The 19,155-nt window shown below is 45.0% G+C and overlaps 1 long non-coding RNA gene across 2 annotated transcripts; it reads left to right on the top strand.

Moving 5' to 3' along the window:
• The first annotated feature begins 5,535 nt into the window (after window positions 1-5,535).
• LOC115349325 lies at window positions 5,536-19,153 on the top strand. 2 transcript variants are annotated; one of them, XR_003926051.2, is made up of 5 exons: window positions 5,536-5,645; window positions 8,170-8,238; window positions 15,038-15,139; window positions 15,911-16,042; window positions 16,282-19,153. It is a non-coding gene; the product is annotated as an uncharacterized LOC115349325 (long non-coding RNA). The 2 variants fall into 2 exon arrangements; XR_003926050.2 differs by having other exon boundaries at window positions 15,911-19,153.
• The last annotated feature ends 2 nt before the right edge of the window (window positions 19,154-19,155 follow it).

Below are 19,155 nucleotides of genomic sequence, written 5' to 3'. Positions count from 1 at the left end.
ACCTATTTATACTTTCAGTCTACACAATATCCTGTGGCAAATGAGCTCCAAAATTTAATTATGTGCTGTGTGAAAAAGCACTTCTTTTTGTTTGTTTTAAACTTGCCTGGTAATTTCACTGGGGCACCAACTTCTCGTATTGTGAGAAACAACATCTAAAATATCTAAGTGACATAGAATCCCAGATTTTATTGAAAGGTCATGTGATTTTGACTTCTAAGTGTTAAAACCACTTCTGAAAATGGAACATAGGTCCTACTTTTAATGCCTATGAAAATATTGCCTCCAGTGCTCTTGTTTGCTCTTCAGCTTGTTTTTATTTATTTTATTTTTTCCTTTAACCTCTGCTTACAAGCTGCTCTAGCCCCTGACAGATCCAGTTCTCAAGCTTCTTGTTTACTCAGTTAGCATGGGCTTTGTTTTTACAATATTCTCCTTTTAACTGCTTCAGCAGCTGAGAGTCTGTTGCTCGAGACATGAACACAAACTCAACCAAGGACAGGCAAGTTTGTCTGAATGACCTCTTTCTCCTCATTATATTTGTGATGGTCTCAATGTCACAAGTTCAAGTACATGCACATGGGGTTTAATACAACACAGAGATAAAGGCAGGGAGATAGACTTCCACACTCTCCCCTGAGTCATGAAAATATTCTGCCACTACTTGATTGTGCCTTTTGCAGACACCTCATTAAAAGTGTGTTCATTACACATAAAAATACCCTTGTACATTGGCAGGCATGCATGCTCACACACATAATTTGAACACGGTGAGAGATAGCTCACCCTGACACAGCTATGTCTGATTCCTTATGTACGCTCGTACAGAGACCTTGACTCTAACAAGCAGTTGTTCATTCGTAGCCTTTTCTGCCCTCCATGGAGTTGTATCTTCCTGGTTGCATTGTTAACTTACGCTGTCTTATATGCAGTTTTGAACATGCCTCCTCTTGCTTAAGCCTTTGAGCTTAGTCCAAATAACATTTCTTCTCAGTCTGATACACCTCCTGTATCAAATGTTCTGATGTGGTGTAAAAGTGAGTTAAGAGGCAGAGGAACCAGACCCTTTGAATCTTTCTCTTCCCATCATGTAAATCCAGTTTGCTACATGAAGCCTTTCACATCTTACATTCTTGCAGGCACATGCTCTAGTCTGGAAGATTAGATAAAAGATAGTGGATAAGTATCTCCTGAAAGCAGTTTGATCCAGAGAGTTAGCGAGGATGCATTACCTTCGTGGGAAAAAGGAGAAAGATTTTGGAAGGTAAGGGGTGTGAGGAAACCGAGCATGTTTGAGACATGTTTCCCTGCGTGTTCACATTCTTCAGCAATGCAAACCATTGTGTCAGCGGGGATAAATCAGTGTTGCTCTACAGAAATCAGTTGAATGAAGCTGACTTTCTGCTGCCAAGGATCAGGTGTATGTGAGATTTGAATGGAAGGTCTCCTGGCACAGTGCTAACAACCTCTGGAGCCTCGTTGCGGCTAATGCTTACCCCATAACTAAGAAAACTGGAGCAGCATTAACAAGCTTGAGAAGTTACTGTTAGAGCACACAGTGCGGCTGTACACACCCTCCCCATCTTCCTCCATCATAGTGAAAGGGAAAAGAGGAAAGACAGGCTGTTTTAAGACTGCCTAGTATATTTGGAAGACTGATATTACAGAACAGTGCTACTTGCCAAGTCAACCGCATTTGCTAGTTCAGGGACTTCATTTTTACTGCCAAGAACTGCTGGCCTATGTACATGTGTATAGCACATGCTAGGCTTGTGAGACAATGCAGATACAAGCCCTGCAGCTACAAGGAAGGGGAGAAGGGTTGAGGGAGTGCACGCTAGCATAAGTCCCTGTCAGAGGTGTCAGGGTGTGCTGGTGGACACTGAGTGTACATTTAGGGGAGCATGCACAGCAAACGATCCTGAGACGTGCATCACTGGCTGCATGCTTAGGGTGAGTGTGCAGATTGCAGGGAGCGTGGAATAAAAGTGTGAGTGTGTGTGCACATGCATAAGGGTGTCTCCATCTGTGTGCAAACAAGCAGGAATGTCTATAAACAAGGATGTGAGTGTAAGTCTGCAGAAGTGCATGCACGGAGGGAGATGCCTGCAAGTAGTGCAGAGTGTGTGCAAGTGTAAGGACGTATGTCTAGAGGGGAGGTGTAAAGAGCAGCTGTGTATGTGGAAGCCACCACGCCTGTGTGTAGGCAGCACTCTGGCTGCGTGTGCGGGGAGAGGGATTTGGGCGAGGGAGATGAGATTGGTCTACGTGAGAGCTGTGTGCCAGACCGCATAGGTAAGCTGGATCTGTGCGTGCAGTGGTGGAAAGCTTTCTAGGGGACTGGATCTCTGTCCATAAAGGTCTCTCTAATATGAAAGGGAGTTTTAAAATACACCTCAAGGAAGGGGTCTCAAATGTGTGCTAGAGCTCCTCTGCGAAAAGAGGAGAATACACGGGGGCTGGGAGCATGGCTCTCTTAGCACGTAGCTGTTGTTTTGTTTGTGATGTGTCTTTGGTTTGATGGGGCGTATGTAGGATTGTGCATGAGCGATGCGTGCGTGGGCTGGGATAGGTGTGCAGCAGCTACGGCTTGTATGCACAAGGGAGGGTGTGCAGGAGAGGACAGCAGGGAGGGCTGCGCGGAGGCAGTCCCGTGGCTCCAGGATTCAAGCGTACACCGCAGGGCTCTCCTCAGAGGGTTTTGTCCGAGCTGCTCTGCTGCGGAGCATCACTAAATTCGGTGCAGGCGCTTTCTATTTTAGGTGTTTCTCCGCACACCTTTGCTCCTGTCTTCCGCCTGGCTGGGCGTCAGGCCCTCCGAACTGCGGCTCTCCTGCACTTGTTGAGGAGCATCGGCAGGAGAAGGAGCGGTTCCCTTGGAAACCTCTGGATGCCCAGCAACAAGTCGCTGGCAGCTGCCATGTGACCAGGTGCATTAATCAGACGTGTTGTATGAATCAGGTCAGTTGGGGCCAAAGTCCAGCTCGCTCCCCCTTCGCTTCGTTGCTAATTACCCAGCCGTGAGGACTGCTCTGAGTAGGGGGTGGAAAACAACTTGAAATAATTAAATAAAAGTGACCTTTCCTGTTGTGGCTTCTAAGTTCATCCCAGACTTTCTCCTCGAGAAAAATCTGTCCAATCCCCTCTTCCACTGAAACAAATCTAGAATGCAACTGAATGAGGCAGAGGAGTCTCCCAAGGTGGAAAAGCCAGAGAGGATGAATCTGCCATAGATGCGGTGAGTTTCCAGGTCTCTTCTCACAATAAGCCCTACATTTCAAAGGCATCTTTTGAATGAGTAGCTCAGGCTTGAGGCAGTTTGCGCTTGACAGGTACACCTCATGTTCACAACTCGGATCCCTTTGAAAATCAAGTTTCTGAAGTCTTAACTGAAATAGCTGGCCAAAATTGCTGGTTAGATGGCACAGAGAGGACTTGAGTCCAAACTCCCACCTGATACCTCTAAAAGAAGAGGCTACAACTCTCAGGAAAACAGGTAGTGCCTTGTGAACGACTGCAAAATGGCTGTTCTTCATAGATATGCAGCTGGAGGGTTTATTCTTCATCATTCCTCATGGCCCATTTCTTTAATGTCAGTGGGGCCTTTCTCCATTTGACTTAGGAGCAGAGGCTCAAAGGCAGAAGCTGGAGGAAAATCAAAGATGATTTTGTAGCTGCATCTCTGGGCCAGGGTATAGCAGCAGTTACCACATTAAGACTGAACTGAGAGCAAATTGGTAGAGTTCTGGTGAGCAAATGAGGTAAAGGGAAAATTAAGGATGAAGAGATCCAGCTGGGGTAATAACAGCCACAAGCACTGATCTCAGTCCCTTACTCTGGGTTTCCTTTCTAGTAGGATCTTCTGAGGGAATTAGGTACCCAAGTCTCACTGTCCTTTTGATGTATGTTCTGGAGGGACTTAGACACCCCTCAGCATTTTACATAAGATGCTGTTTACAGTTTCAGCTCCTGTCCTTTTCACATTTCCCCCAAATTCCTGCTTTGCCTGGACAAAGCCAGAGCAAAGGCTTCCAGATCTGGCTCCTGAATGAAAATCTCTCACAGGCACATGTTCAAGGCCAGGCATTAGGAAGGCTGTAACATCTTCTTTTACCCGTACACCAGTCTACATTCTTTGTGCTGTGACTAATGCATTGCAAGGTCATCGGGTACTGCTTAATCTCCATCTCCTCCTTCAAGAGGTCAGTATTTGAGCCTCCCAGGGTATTCACTGATTCATGTTGAACACAGGTACATTCTGCTCAAAACCATCTTTATCTTAGGCAACAACAAAAATGTCGCAGTGGCTGGTCAGATTCTTGGCTGATGTAAGCCAGCCAAAGGATTTGGCCCATAATCCACAATGGTACTGAAGACCAGAAAAAAAAGAGTTGGAAACAGAGCACCTGGCTTTATTCTAATCATGCTGTAATTTGAATAGCATCCAATGCCACTTGAAAATGGGCTCCCTTCATGTCATCTGCTTTTAGATCCAGATCTTAAGAGCCCAGTATTTACGTGCAGGAGATCTGTTCATAGCAGGCAGCAATTCCCCCAAATCAGATCTGAATGTGGATCCCAGGTACTACCTAGACCAAGCCCTTAACTTTGGATCATTTTGATTTCTAGCTAATTAATGTTACAGTAATTTATTATTTTTCCTTTGGTATTGTGTGATAATATATCCTATCCACAGGATATACCAGAAGACAAAGCTTTGCATCAACATACTGACCATCTAAGACAATCTAGAGCAGTCTTGAAGAATTGATGTCTGCAACCTGTGTATTTGCAATCTAAGAGGCACAAAACAAATCCATCCTGGCTGACACCCCCCAGTCAAATTCAGAAACACATGCGTGTTCCTGGATGTAAGGGTTAGGAAATAAATTTGGTTTTACTGACAAGTGGTTTGTTCTTTGGCATACTTGAGGGAATAACTGTCTGACCTCCTTGCTCTAGGAACATAAGAGAACCAAAAGGATGCTAGACTCAGATCTGGTCTGCAATTCAGACCAGGAAGAAATGGAGGGCTGGGTTTTTCTGTAAGCTCCAAAACCAGGATGATAAAGGCTGAGAAGTTAGGGTGAAACTCGGCTCATCCATTGGGCTGGGAAATCAGAGGGTACGAGCAACAAACGCCGAGGGACACTATGGTAGGGTGGAAAGAACAGGCTGTTTAGGGTTTGGTCCTGGGAGATACCGAGCAACTAACATCCACAAAGCAAAACATGCAGGTCCTTGCTCAGACTGAAGCACAGGAAGACTCTCGTTGGCTCTCCTGGCAGGCTGTCTCCCGTGGGGATAGCTCCTTAACCCACTTCCCCGCCACTGCCCTATTTCCGAGGGGTCCAGGCATCGCTACCCCACTGGACAGACCTGTTGCTATCTGCCATCACTCCTCCGACCCGCCTTTACGCGAGGAGGAGACTTTTACACTGAAGCGCAGGCAGCTCTCCATGATGTAATCTGTGCAATCTCTGCATTTGGAAGGAAAAGCAGCCTCCCGTTGGCCAAAGCGAAGAGTCCCCGCCTGGGTGCTCCTCCCGCCGCCCCCCCCCCACTCCGGTGGCTCATAAAAGCCCCGAGGCAGAGGCAGGGCAGCTTTCCCAGCCCCTCTGCTTGCAAAGGTGACCCAGGGACAGGTGAGCTCCAGCAAGGGTGCGGAGGCAGGCTCGGCTGAGGGCGGAGAGGGCTGGGCTGAGCCGGGGATGCCGGAGGTGCCCGGGGTAAGGCGAGGGGCAACCTGGCCACCTGTGGAGCCGGTCCCACCTCTGCCAGGGAGCCGGACAACTCCTCCAGCGGCGGGTTCGGCAGAGGGACCCCGGCCAAGGTCCTGGAGGGGGGGGGGAAAGGGGATGGCTGCAGTGTTCGGGGGATGCTCAGAGGAAGGGTCCGGCCTCCCCCGACCCTTGCCCTGGGGGCAGCCGGGGCGGAGGAGAAGGGGAGCGGGGCGGGGGGGAGGAGGGCTGGGCTGCCCGGCCTGCCGGAGCCGCGGATCAGCACCACGGACAGGGCCCGAGCGGCGCGTCCCGCCCGCGGCCGGGGCGGGCACCGGGCACCGGGCACCGGGCACCGGGAACCGGCACCTGGCCCCCGGCAGGTCGGGGCAGGACTTTCCGCCGGGGGCGGGGGGAGCGCCGCCCGGTTCCCCTCCCAGAGCCTGCAAAGCACCGCTGGACTGCTTGCTCACCGGGGACGGAGGGGGCCAGGGTGAGTCCAGCCCCGGAGGGGACAGTAGCGAGGGGTCTCTGGGGGGAGAAGGAAGGCGAGCCGGAGAGGAGAGAGGGCAGAGCCCCGGTCAGCCCGCGGGGTGCCCGGTGCTGGGGCAGAGAAACGCCCGCGGCGTTTCACGGTCCAGCTGCTGCCCGGGCAGGTACACACAAAGGCTGGAAGGGTCACTCCACCGCACCGAGAAAGGGGCATGGGGGAGGCAGGCTGCAATCAGGAAAGTTGGGGTCTGGCCGAGAGTCAAGGGCTGAATGTGGTGGGAAGGGAGATTGGAATAGATTGAGCTGCATTTTCCCCAACAGCCCTGACAGCTCCAGGTAAGACACACTCACAGCTTCAGGCTTGGGGTAGGGCAGGGACTAAAATAATTCAGGAAGCCAAGAATGCCTATATGAATCTGAATGTAATCTACACTGTCCGTCTACTCCAATGTCAAAACTTTAGGCTGAAAAACTCAAAATTACTGTTTTGAAAATGTGGCTGACTGGTAGATCGTGTATAAAGTTGCTCTTAAAATTCTCTAGTTTATAGGAGAAATAGGATATTTCACCAAGATGCTGTTGAGAGTAAATTCTTCAATGAACATTTATTAGAAAATATTTTTCCTCAGTAGTTTATTGTATCTGAGTACTCAACATTTGTCTTTCTTTAGTGGTACATTTAGGGTCCATTGACAGATTGTGTTATATTTAAGTGCTCAATGGCTGTATCATAGTGGATTTTTTCACAAACTGCTTACCCCCCCCCAAAAAAAAAATCAAATCAAGTGGGATCAAATTAAACAAAGTTTTTCTTTTTTAATTTTGACAAAATTAAAACAACAAAGTATTTAACTCTGGCTCACCTCAGAAATTTGAACAAGCTGAAATAAAACATTTTTCCCTGTTTAGATTATTAAACCATGGATATAATTTAGAAAACAAAAAAAAGAAAAAAAGTTAAAAGTGTTTGAGCACTTTGGAAATAAAGCATTTCATATTGCTATTGTCAACTGAAGTGATTTGCTGCATTTGTTTTATCTCCCATTTTTGGAAGCTTAGGCTACTCACTAAACGAATCCCTGTTCATTGAAAATACTCACCCAGCTCTGTAAAACATATGCTTAAATACTTTGCTAAACAGAGGCTCAACAAGGCAATATAATCCAAGGCTCAGACTGTCCCTGTCTCCTGTCTTTACACCTATATTTTTCTTAAGTAATGTTGGTCTCCGAGAGGAAAAGGAAACAAGCCGTTCTCCATTTTAAGGAAATTCCTGTTTGCTGTTTCGGAATTAAATATTTGGGAAAAAAAGAACAACACTTGAAAAGAAAGTTGATATTTCCTTTAAGGCCTTGAATATACACACAGCCTTCAGAGATATACATTATATACATTGAACAAACTAATGGTGGAAATGCTTGCCTATGGAATTTGAATGCAGAGATATCTTTCTGTTATCTATCTGCAGATCTTTTAACATCTTCCATCAGTTCTGTGTCCGCACAGTGACTCAGTTTGTGATCTTTCTTCAATCCAACATAATGCTGAGGCTCAGTTTTTATAATAATGCCTCGTCTCTTACAACGTCAATATAATGCCTTTTCCCTTTGAAGTTCAGCTGTAAAATAAGGACAAGAAATCATGTTCTTTATCTCCTGCCCCAACATAGGCATGCAAAAGAACTTGAGGAGAAGCCAGAAAATTATATTGCACCAAATACCTATTCCTGCTTTTATGGGTTTATCTCCGCATTCTGGGAAATTGCCTAACCAGATTTCATATTTAATATAAAAAATATTAGGACAGATGATATCATATCCTCAAAGCTAACTAAATTTTGTGTTGTGCAGAGTGTATTGCTTAATCAAAGTCACATTTCAATTTGTTTAGGGCATATTTTGTCACGGTTTTTTTACTGGCAATTTTCTGTAGATCTCAAAACAAATCTATCTCGTAGGAGGATACAATCCTGTCTCTTTTCTGAGAAATCCTAACACAGAGGTCTCTGAAGAACAGGGGATTCAGGGTAAGATCTGAACTTAATTCAATTTCATTCCTGACCCTTAATGTATTTAGCAAAATGCGTAAACTGGAAATCAATCTGGCAGGAGGTTACCACATTGCCTGCTAGAAGGAAACATTTTAAGTTTTGCTAGAAATAAACACTGTATAGATTTTTGTTATTTAATTTTGCTAAAGGCAAGATTCTCCTTCCCCTTTCCTCCTCCTATCAGAAAGACAATGTGTTCCAGTCTCTGGGCTCTGTATGCCTTGCACAAATATTTGTCTGTGCGTCGCCTGCCACTCCAGTAATGAGCTGCTTTTCCACTGCAATCATGGCATCTGGTAGGGTTTCAGGCTGTGAGTAGCTGGGAAACTGGGAGGTGCTTGGGAATCTCAGCAGGAAAAAGAGAGCGGATTTCAGACGCGAGATCTGCAACAGCTTTTGAGCTTGGATAAACACATCGAGGTTCTTCCTCTTTGGCAGAGATTGGTTCCGCCCCAGACACCTGAACTTGGCACGCAGACCTAGGCACTACGCCTGCTCCAGACACCTGCATTCACATGCAATTTTACATTCAGTCTCTTTCCAACACCTGCATTCATGCGCACTAAATGTGTGTGTGTGTCTGCGTGCGCCATGGTCCACTACTGCACTGCGACACGAGCGTGGTCCGACCTAACCCGATTCTCTCCACTGGACAACAGGAGACAAGGGGTCTGGCTCAGCCAGGCATTTAAGCATACACTTCAATTTAAGCACCTGCATCCACCCCCAGTTCAGCAAACACATCAGCAGGATTTAGGTGTGCAATCAGGGCCAGAATGAGATCTTAAGGAACAACTCTGAGCAAAGAATTTGGCTTTTCTGCTCACTGAAATCAATGGGAGTTGTCTCCGTTAAGACACTAAATTCAGACCCCTCCAGAGCAATCCATTACTAGGAAAGCAAAAGAAATAAACCTCCCGTGGAACTACTCTAAGGTCCTGATAAGGGCCCAAAGCACAGAAAAGATTAAAAGCAGGTGATAAAATTGATGTAAACATTCTGTATAGACAGACCTTCCCTCAAAGGCTGTTCTGATCGTTGCGTGGCCTCAAAGTGCGTCATTGTTTAACACCTTTTTAAAACTGAATGAGTTTAGAACAAATGTTAGCGTCCTGGTGGGATTTGTAAAACAAGTCAGCATAAGCATACACCTCACCTGAAAATAAGTAGGAGTGGGGTTCCAAATTAATTGGCAAATTCTATTAAAATGATCTGCCTTTAGATGCTGAAATATCTTTGTAAATCATGTTCTTAGTAAAATAGATGCTGTGCAATATTAATTTAATAAAATTTCCTAAATTTAAGCCTAGAGACTAAATAGGAAAAGAAAAAAAATTAGCTAAGGAACAGTTAATACAATATTCAATATTGGTATTTGTGTGTGAGTATCCTAAGGCTGCCCAGGGTATCTGGAGTCTTCAGCACTCGCTGAGATTAAAAGGCATTGCCCTCCAAGCAGCTTTGAAAATCCCAGCCACAGTTCACTGCTGACAAATCAGGACTGAGCATGCATTATTCTGACTCCTGTATGCACAGAAAGCATCCAACCCATGCCTTAAAAGCAGCTCAGTCCTCTAGTTATAGGTTTGACCTTGCAACAGGAAAAAAAACCCTTACTGCCACATTTTTGTTTGACTCAGCAGAGCCCTAAGCACGCTACTAGCTTAGTGCTTGTTACACTACTTGCATGAATAGGGCTATTCACATTCTACAATCATTACATGCTCACGCCCTGACTCCAGTAGCCCTTATTTACAAAGACCAGATGGCTCCTGAGAGTTTCGATTGTGAGATATGGCCCCCTTCCCGGTGTATAATGAGTATGGAGTTTTTAGTTTTACCTTGTTTATAAACAGACCACACAGTTGTGTGCGTAGTAGCGCAGCTAAGGGTCAATACCAAGATTTTGCCTTCAGCAGCCTCTGAGCTGTAAGGGGAGGCTCTAACAAGTGTTGCCAAGCAAGGATTTTTCAGATGACCGCTGACTGACGAGGGGAGGAGCCGGGTGGGTTTTGTTTGCATTGATTACTTGTTTGCTTTTCAAGTGCATGTTTGCAGCCCTGCTGAATCTTGCATTAATTCAAGCCCTCCAGTTACATCACCACGGTGAGCAGCCCGGCTCCATGAGACTGTAATCTCTTTGGGGCATGGACATTTTGTTCTGTGTTTGTTCAGCACTTAATGCAGTCTGTGACTCAGGCTTGGGGTTTTTATGAAGTGCAAAGAATAGACATTTCATGGTACAGTCTGTGGCTCGCGAGTGAATGCATGGACATGGGGAAAGCCAGCAAAGCCTTGTGTGTCCTACTCAGCATAACACTTCAGGATAGAGGGGAGAATTTTGCCTTTTTTTAATTTTAATTTGGAGACCGACTCAGAAATTTTCATAAAACAAACCTACAGTAACTTACACAACATCAGGCCCCACTTCAGGAAAATACAAATGCACTTGCAGAAACTTCAGCACTTAAGTCCCACAGGAATCAAATACATGCCTAAAGTTAAGCACTTGGCTGAACTGAGGATTAAAGGATGTTTCCATAATGTTATGCAAAGATCTTCTTTTTATCCTGTGTTACTTAAGGCTGTACAGTCTTCCCAAGTCATGTTCAGAAACAGAACACCCTCCTGTGATTTTCCAAAGCATTTAGTGTTTTCAGATGCCGAGCATGACATATTTCAATCAGTCCTGATTTTCAGGGACCTCTAAGCACCTGCCTCTCTCAGAATCAGTCCCCTTTCAAAGTGTCTCAAACACAAATATAAGGTATCCAAAATTGCTGACTTCTTTTGAAAATCTAGAGCCATGATGAGCAGTCCACCTACAAGATTCCAGCCCAGACGAAAATTGCATGGATTCAAGCCCCCCGAATCAGAAGCTATAGTCAGTACCTGTTACCATAAGATGACAATACACCCTGCCATTAAAGCAGAAAGGAGAGTTTCTCTTAAGAAGGAGAAAATTGCACAGTTCCCAGGAGAACAGCTGCAAATCTTTTCAGTTAAACTCACAAAATTATTAATGTTGTGGTCTGTAATTCTGTCTAATCAAATATTCCGTTGCTCCGTGTTGCCAGTTGAATGTACATGGAGAAATCAATGACACAAAGCAATAGAAAACTTTACCTAGGACCTCCCACTCGGTTAAGATGTCACCATCTGGAAGGCAAAGGCTCCAGAAAAGGGCCCAATGCTTTGCAGGCTGCAGTCTCAGACCTTGCACTGAATCTAGCAGAAGCAATGGGAATTCCTCCTGAGCAAGGAGAGCAAAGGACAGCTCAGACGAGCCTTCTCTGAATTCAGAAAGTGCCATGATAGTCCTGAATGTTTAACAAGCTTATCGGTTGCTCATATAGGTTGTTTAGATTTGCTCAGAAACAATCTATATTCTGAAAGCATAGGGGACAGAAGGAAAGTTACTCTGATCCCACCACCAGGTGCAACCTCTGCTCTCCAGATCACAACATGATAAGGGAGGAGAAAGGGAGCTGCACCGTCACAGCAGCTGCATCTAGCTCTGAACATTGCTTGGCTCTTGCAACAGTCACTGTCCCCAACTGGTGACAGGAATGGGGACACACTCCAAAGGAGAGGACAAGACTTGCTCCCGCTCTGGCTTGGCTGTGCAAACAGCGTGGCAGAGGCAAGCTGTGAAAAGGTGGCTGTAGCTCTCTGATTTTACCAGCTTGCCTTGAGTGTACCATCCTGCCCGAGGCACAGTGACAGCTAAGAACCAAACCAACAAAAGAGAACGGTTTGGTTGATTTTTGAAATCCGAATCTTAAACTTAAACCTATTCCTAAGTAATGCACCTCAGATCCCTTTCTGTAAAAATGGACATTGCAATACCCATTTCACAGGGGTACCAGAAGACCAAATTAAGTGATATTCGCAAAGCTCTGGAGATCCAAGGGCAAATGCAACTACAGAAAAGAAAAAGGTTATTATCTTGTCATGTTTGGCCTGGAAGGAAGATTATCCATCTATCTTGCCAGACCTATTTATCGTCTTATTTTCTCCTAGCTTATCTTTTATCATCTTTCTAATCCACTCCATCTAATTCAGGCAACATTTTATTTTAGCACAGTTCTCACTACACGCTGATGAAGGTGTGTTTGGCAACAGAGGTAGGTGCAGATTTTACTTAACCTGACAAGGTGCAACACAGGTAGGTAGAACAATAGATGCCAACTAATGAGTTCACAACTTTTAAAAATAAATTAACTGATTATTTTTTTTTCTAGAAGACAGGCATTGTATTTTTCTGCTGGCCTATGAATGAGGGAATGGGTTTGAAAGAACTCCTTCTCCTGAACTTTGACAGAATGGACTCCATTCTGTGTGACGTACACTGATCTAAATAATGCATATATGTTCTACTCCCTGTGACATCGGTTTGATATACACACACATAAAATATGTATTTAAGTGGATGTAACGTATGAAATAAGTTTCTGTGATAGGAAGTACTGGCATGCATCATTTTAATCATGCAGGATTCTAAGATAAATTTGAGGTGGACTATATTTTTCAGGTATTGCTTATGATTTGGCTGAACTGACTCAGAGAAAACAATGAAGTTCAAGGGCTTCTAGTCCCTTACAGGGTTCAACAACCAAATCACAGCATGCTGGAGATTTTTCTGAATACCAAAACCCCTTGTATTTTTCCTTTTCATCTATAATCAAACAGCACTTCCCCCCCTTGTTGCTAGTGAATGCATTAGGGTCTAAACTTTATAATCTCCAGAGCTGTTTCCTGGAATAGATGCAAGCGGAGCACTTGGTTAGGGACAGCCAAGGAGGCTGGGAGAGATGATTACCTTCAGGCAGTCTCAGTGGAACGTCCCAGGGTTCCTACAGGCGCAGCCTAATGCGGGACTTACAATGCTGAACAGACTTCCATTATGGGGGCTGGCTATGTTGATGCACATCCACACATAGAGAGCTCCTTGTTAAAATGCACACCAGTGGCTCCAAAATACAGCAGCTCAGTCGGGGTTCATTAACAGCAAAATCATTCCAAGGGACATTGTTTCAGAGAGTAAAGAATTTCATTTCTGTCAGGATTGGGTTTTAGTTGCATATAGCCTGGAGATTTTGCTAAGGATTGTGTTGAAACTCTACTTAGACAGAGACTGGAGCTTGGATGTGCAGCCATGCTGAAGGCTTTAGCAGGGTTAACTTGGGATGTACATGCAGCATCTACCACAGTGGGACCCCAGCTTACATGGGGGGGCATGTTAAAATAAATTTGTATTAAAGAGGTGGCTTTAAACCATGTATGTACTACAGGAATCAGTAGCTGATGTCAGAATTGCTCAGCTATGTGTCATAGACTCCCCACTGCTAATGAAGGATCTCTACCCATGACAGTAATGGGAGAGCAAGCGTGCTTTGTTCTGCTCTCAATATTCCTGTTCAGCAAGCACACCAGCAATTGCCCCAGACCTGTACAGCTTTTGAGATGGTGAAGGGCTGCTGTGATGAGGAAATCTTAGTCCATTTTAATCAGCAGGTATTAAATAAACAAAAGAATTATCACTAATAGATACAAATGGGTTGCTGCACAGCTCGAGCGTCAACTTTCTCTTACTTGTTTACCAGGGACCATGCACTGGAACACACAAGACATCTAATGGTTTAGCAATGCACTGCAAGTAAACATCTAATTACCAGGTCTAAGAGGGGAAGGAATAAAAAGCAACTAGGATGAAGCTGTCAGTCATCATAGCTTTGATTTCTTGTACAGAGTCTTGCATGAAACATGCTGGTAGCTCTCATCTCACATGTATGCCACTGCTTCTCAGGAATAAGTCTGGTGCCTGTTCATTCAAAGCTCAGCTCTATTTTTAAAATCTACTCTCTCTGAAAGGGCTGTCTTTAAAAAAAAAAACCAAAAAAATTGTACAGCAAAAGGGACAAAATTACTCCTCAACAAAGGGGCCTATCAACAGCCTGTCAATAATGTGCCAAAGGCCAGAACCTGCCTTTCAAAGAGGCTCTGCAGCCTCGATGTGTACTTTGAGAGCAATTAAGGGACGTGAGCAACATGATGATTATCTCATGGGTGACATTTTCATTGGCTCTTTGGGAAAAGAGAGAGATGGGTTTGAGATGGCTGTGATCAATGTTCATCCTAGTCCCACATAAATGGCAGGAGAACATGTGGTAGATGGCCCTGGAAAGCAAAATGCACAAGAAAAGGAAGGGGGAGAGGAAGAGATGATGAAGACAGAAGGATTTTAAAATCCTAGAAGCTGGAAGAAAGAGCTACAGTGAGAAGTAGAAGGATACAACCTGAGAATGAGAGTGGGAACGTCAGGAGGGCTGGCAGATCTCCAGAGGCTAAGGAGAGCAGGAATAGGAGAGGAAGGGACTGCAGGATTCCTGGCGGAGAAGTACAGAAAGAAGGGAACGGATCCCCCTGAGCAAGAAGAAAGTCCAGAGGAAGTGTCATAGACATGTTGTGCTTGCATAGGGAGAAGCCTCTTGTACGCACATCAACATGCCTCTTCCTTTTCCCACCACAGACCCTGTACCAAACAGGCAGCATCGTCCCAGACCGAGCCCATGGTGCCATGCACCTTGTTACTTTATCAGGTCACAGTTGCACTCCGAGCCTAAGGAAGGAGGAACAGAACATTCCCAGACAGAGACTGAAGTGATGTCTTAGGACAGAAGGACAGTTATGATTACTCTGCTTTTTTACCAGCATATTCCCATCTGTGTTGTCCGTCTATCCTTCCTTCATCTCTTCTGTCTTTGTGCTGCAGGTACCAACAAAAGCCCAGAGCTGAGAGCAGACAGGAGTGCACAAAGGCAGGCTGTGTTGGATGGGAAATGAATACCATTCGGGTGCAGAGGCATGACTACACGTAAGAACCTCATTCCAGCGTCCGAGTCTCATTGCGTGGTTACTAATGCCCAAGGGATAAGAGGAACCTGGATACTAACCCAGAAATACAAGCTGGCTCAGTGGCATGAATGCAGACGAGCTCAGCACAGACTGTATCCCAGATGGACAGTAAAGGCAGAGCACGGCACTGTATTGCCCTCTGGCATGGACACTGGTGCATGCACGGGGACCAGTACAGAAGCGAGTGCCAAACAGAAGCCCAGATGTTGCATATGCCCACCTGTTTTGGAGCTAGGCATAATGTTTCATGGAAAACACGTATGTAAAAATGCAGATTGGGTTACACTATTTCCCCGATTTGCTGAATTGCTTGTTTAGGAAAACAAACTTAATTTTGGCAGAAGAAAATGTTGCTTAATTTGCTATAAAACAATCTCCTTCCTGCTTCTCATTTTATGAAAAAATTAAAAATGTTAAAGTTGAGCGAAAGCAAAATTATTTTAAAAATATTTTGAAATCTTCCCTGTCCCAAAAGATACTGTTATATTTCCAGCTCCTATCTTTTCCAGGGGTGCATGTATCGGCACATATAAGCATGTATATACATTTCTGTGTGCATCTCCATTTATACACAAGTGCATGCTCACATGCTGTGCAAACAGTTTCAAGCAGATCTGACAGACGTAAGCTTCTGCTCTGCATTCTCCAGGATTGTCTTTTGAAGAGGATCTTAATAATAAAAATAATGTTATGTTACTAGTTAAACATTGGGAATAACTCTCCATCATAGGCAAACTATGCTGAAGACCGAAATCAACTGACATGTTCACTCTGGAGGAATCCCCCAGAGTACCAGCAGAATGCATTAACAGTGCACTTCTCCAGTGAGCTGTGATGCGAAGAGCACAGAGCAAAAAAGAAGGTAAAGTAGTTAAAAACAACTTGTATTTTTAGACCCCAGTCTCCCACAGAAATCTTTGGAGATGCTGAGCTCTCCACTTCTGAAAATTGGGCCTCTTATTTGAAAGCAGAAATAATGTTTTAGAAGCCCAGCTGAGACTCCTGGTTTTTTTTAAAACTGTCCATAATATTTTTCTCTAGACCAATTTGCTGTCCTGATAATTAAGCTAGCTAATGGCTGGGGTTTTTTTACTTCATCAGCAGTTTTGCTTTTTGTTAACACAAGCAGAGAGAACATGAAGAAACAATCTCTCGAAGGATACAGACTGACAGCAATATTGCCATCTGACTAAAAAGAACTCAGACATACGCATAATCCTCAGGAAAATTCATCTCCACCCTCCCAACAGACCCTGGTGAGAGCCCTTGAAGTGGTAATTAAAGTCTATTGAGTGGCAACTGCACCTGTTTAGAGAGGAGAGTGCGGGTAAGAGGTGCACAAAGGGAGAAGAGCAGCACGGAGAGGGAGCGTGTGAGAGAGGAGCTGCTGGAGGTGGGGAAGAAGGGAAGTGGAAAGAAGAAAAAAAAAGTGTTTGTTGGAGAAGTCAATCCAATAAGATGTGCATTTCCTATTCTTCCCCTTTTTTGCTTTCTGCACCCCTTCACACACACAGCCAGCTTCTACCCCACTCTCACACCCACTGATGGAAACTCCAGGGGGTTTTCCCCAGCCAGCCTGAGCCCTGGACCAGCTGCTCTTCTGGTGTAAATCAACATAGTTTCACTAAAGTCCTTGCGGACTTAAAATCAGCTAGTGCTCATTTACGCCAGCTGAAGATCTGTCCCAGTGACGCTCATTAACAGTCACTGGGCTCCTCAGGCTGGCAGCCAGGACATGCCAGTTCTTGTCTTTTTTCCCTAGAAGGGAGCACATCCCTTTGTGTTGCCTTTATCACTCCAGTGCAAATCCTACAGCATCTGGGAGGAGTAAATCAGAGATGTTTCTAGATTTCGGCAGACGTGTCTGAGAGCAGAGTCTAGGCAGAAACTGAGGGAAATGGAAGAAACTAGAGAGGTGCAATGCCGTGTTACCAGTAAAGCTGCTCGTTTTGCATACATGCATGGCTCCCAAACGTTCTGACCCAGTGTCACCTCAAACGTCCCTGGGGTCTATAGCCGAAGCCATGCAAAAATGAACTTATTCATAAATACCACTGGTAGCTGTGAATTTTTCCATGCCCTTGCAGACCACCACTGACCCAAGGACCACAACTGGGGAACCACTGGTGCATCCAGGGAACTGACACTTTGCAGCCAGGCTTGAGGGCCAAATTCTGTGGTACCACAGGAAAGGTACCACTGCTGCTAGCTTCAGTAGACCAGTGCTGACTTGTGCCACTAGATGATTGCACATCAGTTTGCTAATGGCACAAACCAGCAGATTAAGCGGTAATACAATGTGGAAAGGACATACAAAGTGGTAGAGGAAAATCGGGAAATCCTCCAGTGTTTGAGGAGGAGAGTAAGAAAAAGAGGACGTTCTTTGGTATAGAAATCTGCACTGCCCTAGCAACCAGGGAGCCAGAGACCAGCGCTGCATAGCGATCTAGATGCATGGTCTGGGGAAATTGTCATCCTGAGACCCACGGATTGATAGCAGAAGTCCTGGCTCCTTCTGCCATAATCCCAACTTCATCTGTGATGCTAGTAAACAGGGATTCATGCTGTTTGCCCTATTGGGCATTTCAGATGAGGCTATAAAAACTTAGCACATCGCCTTTGCATAATTAGCCAAAGACCCTGGCAATAGCTTTTTTTTTGTAGAAGTAAATAATCATACCTTACATTTGACATATGCACATGCACTGCTGAAGCCTACTCAGTTAACTCCCTCTATCCAACATAAAAATGTCTTTCTTTCTGTGGTACTATGCATTTGCAAAGGCGCTACAGTAATATGAACTATCCCTTGTCACTGCAATTCTATACGTGCCCCAGCAATCAACTGGACTAAACGAGGATTCCTGGGGTGAGAACAGAAGAGGAAAGAGGTTCATCCTGAGAGCACCCTGAGGGTGAGCTGAGCAAATGATTCAGGCAGAATAATTTGACTGATGTTTGCAAAATTTTCTCTCTCACTGGACCTGATGGCAGCTAGTCCCCTGTGAATCCCTGACCTTCCTACTCTGCATGCTGCCTGGGATGGCTGAAATAAACCACAGGACCTTTCTTTCCTGTTCCCCAATTGTCAGAGCACGCAACAATTCTGGTGTAAATGTTGTTGCATTTGCTTTCTACAAATACTATTAGCAATGCCTCTGTAGCATGCTCTCCTGATAGCTGTGCCAGGAACTGCCTCCTTGTGAATGAAGATAGAAAGGAACACGCATTCAGCAAAAGCCAATTCCTTTGGCTGTTACGGGTGGCATTTGCAATTAGTTGGGTATCTGATCCAACCATTCGGCTACAGTTAATGGAGACAGACAGATATCTCTGGACAACAAGTCAACCTACCAGTCAAGCCCTGTTTTAGGGTGAGATTAATTTTTGCACTGACTGCAAAGGGAGCCTACATGACTCATTTAACACTAAAAGCCTGATAATAGGCTAAATTTACATGAGGAGAATCATACCTGAAATACCTTGCTTGCCTCCTAAATTCTAGTCTTGTGTATTAACAAAATCATTGGGTAGATGGATACCATGTGATATATTGCCTCATTTCTACCTCTTTGCTCCCAAACTCTCCTCTCATTTTTTCCTTTCAGCCCTCCTGTTCCTCTGCCTTTTTCTCTTTCCACCTTCTCTCTGATTGCTGAGCAGCTTTTTGACTTTTCCATCAATATGTCTAAACAGCATTTGAACCACTCTGTTCCCCTCTTCTCTCCTCCCTCCTGTTCCAAGTCAGGCAAGCTCATCGATCAGAGGAGCTCAGGAAATATCTGGTGTTTTGTTGTCAGGATGATAATAACATTGCAGTTGTGAATGGGCTGCTGCAGGCCTGATCATGGACACCTGCAGGGTTTGTTTAATTGCATTTAATGACAAATCCTATACAGAGGAGCATTGCCAGAGAGATTTATTATCCGCCAAAGAGGCAAAGCACAACAGCTCAAAATATAATTTGCACTGAGC

Source organism: Aquila chrysaetos, chromosome 12 (genome assembly GCF_900496995.4).
Source record: "Aquila chrysaetos chrysaetos chromosome 12, bAquChr1.4, whole genome shotgun sequence".
NCBI classification, from domain to species: Eukaryota; Metazoa; Chordata; class Aves; order Accipitriformes; family Accipitridae; genus Aquila; species Aquila chrysaetos.
Note: the sequence above shows the minus strand (reverse complement) of the source record. Positions and strands in the feature narration are given on the sequence as shown.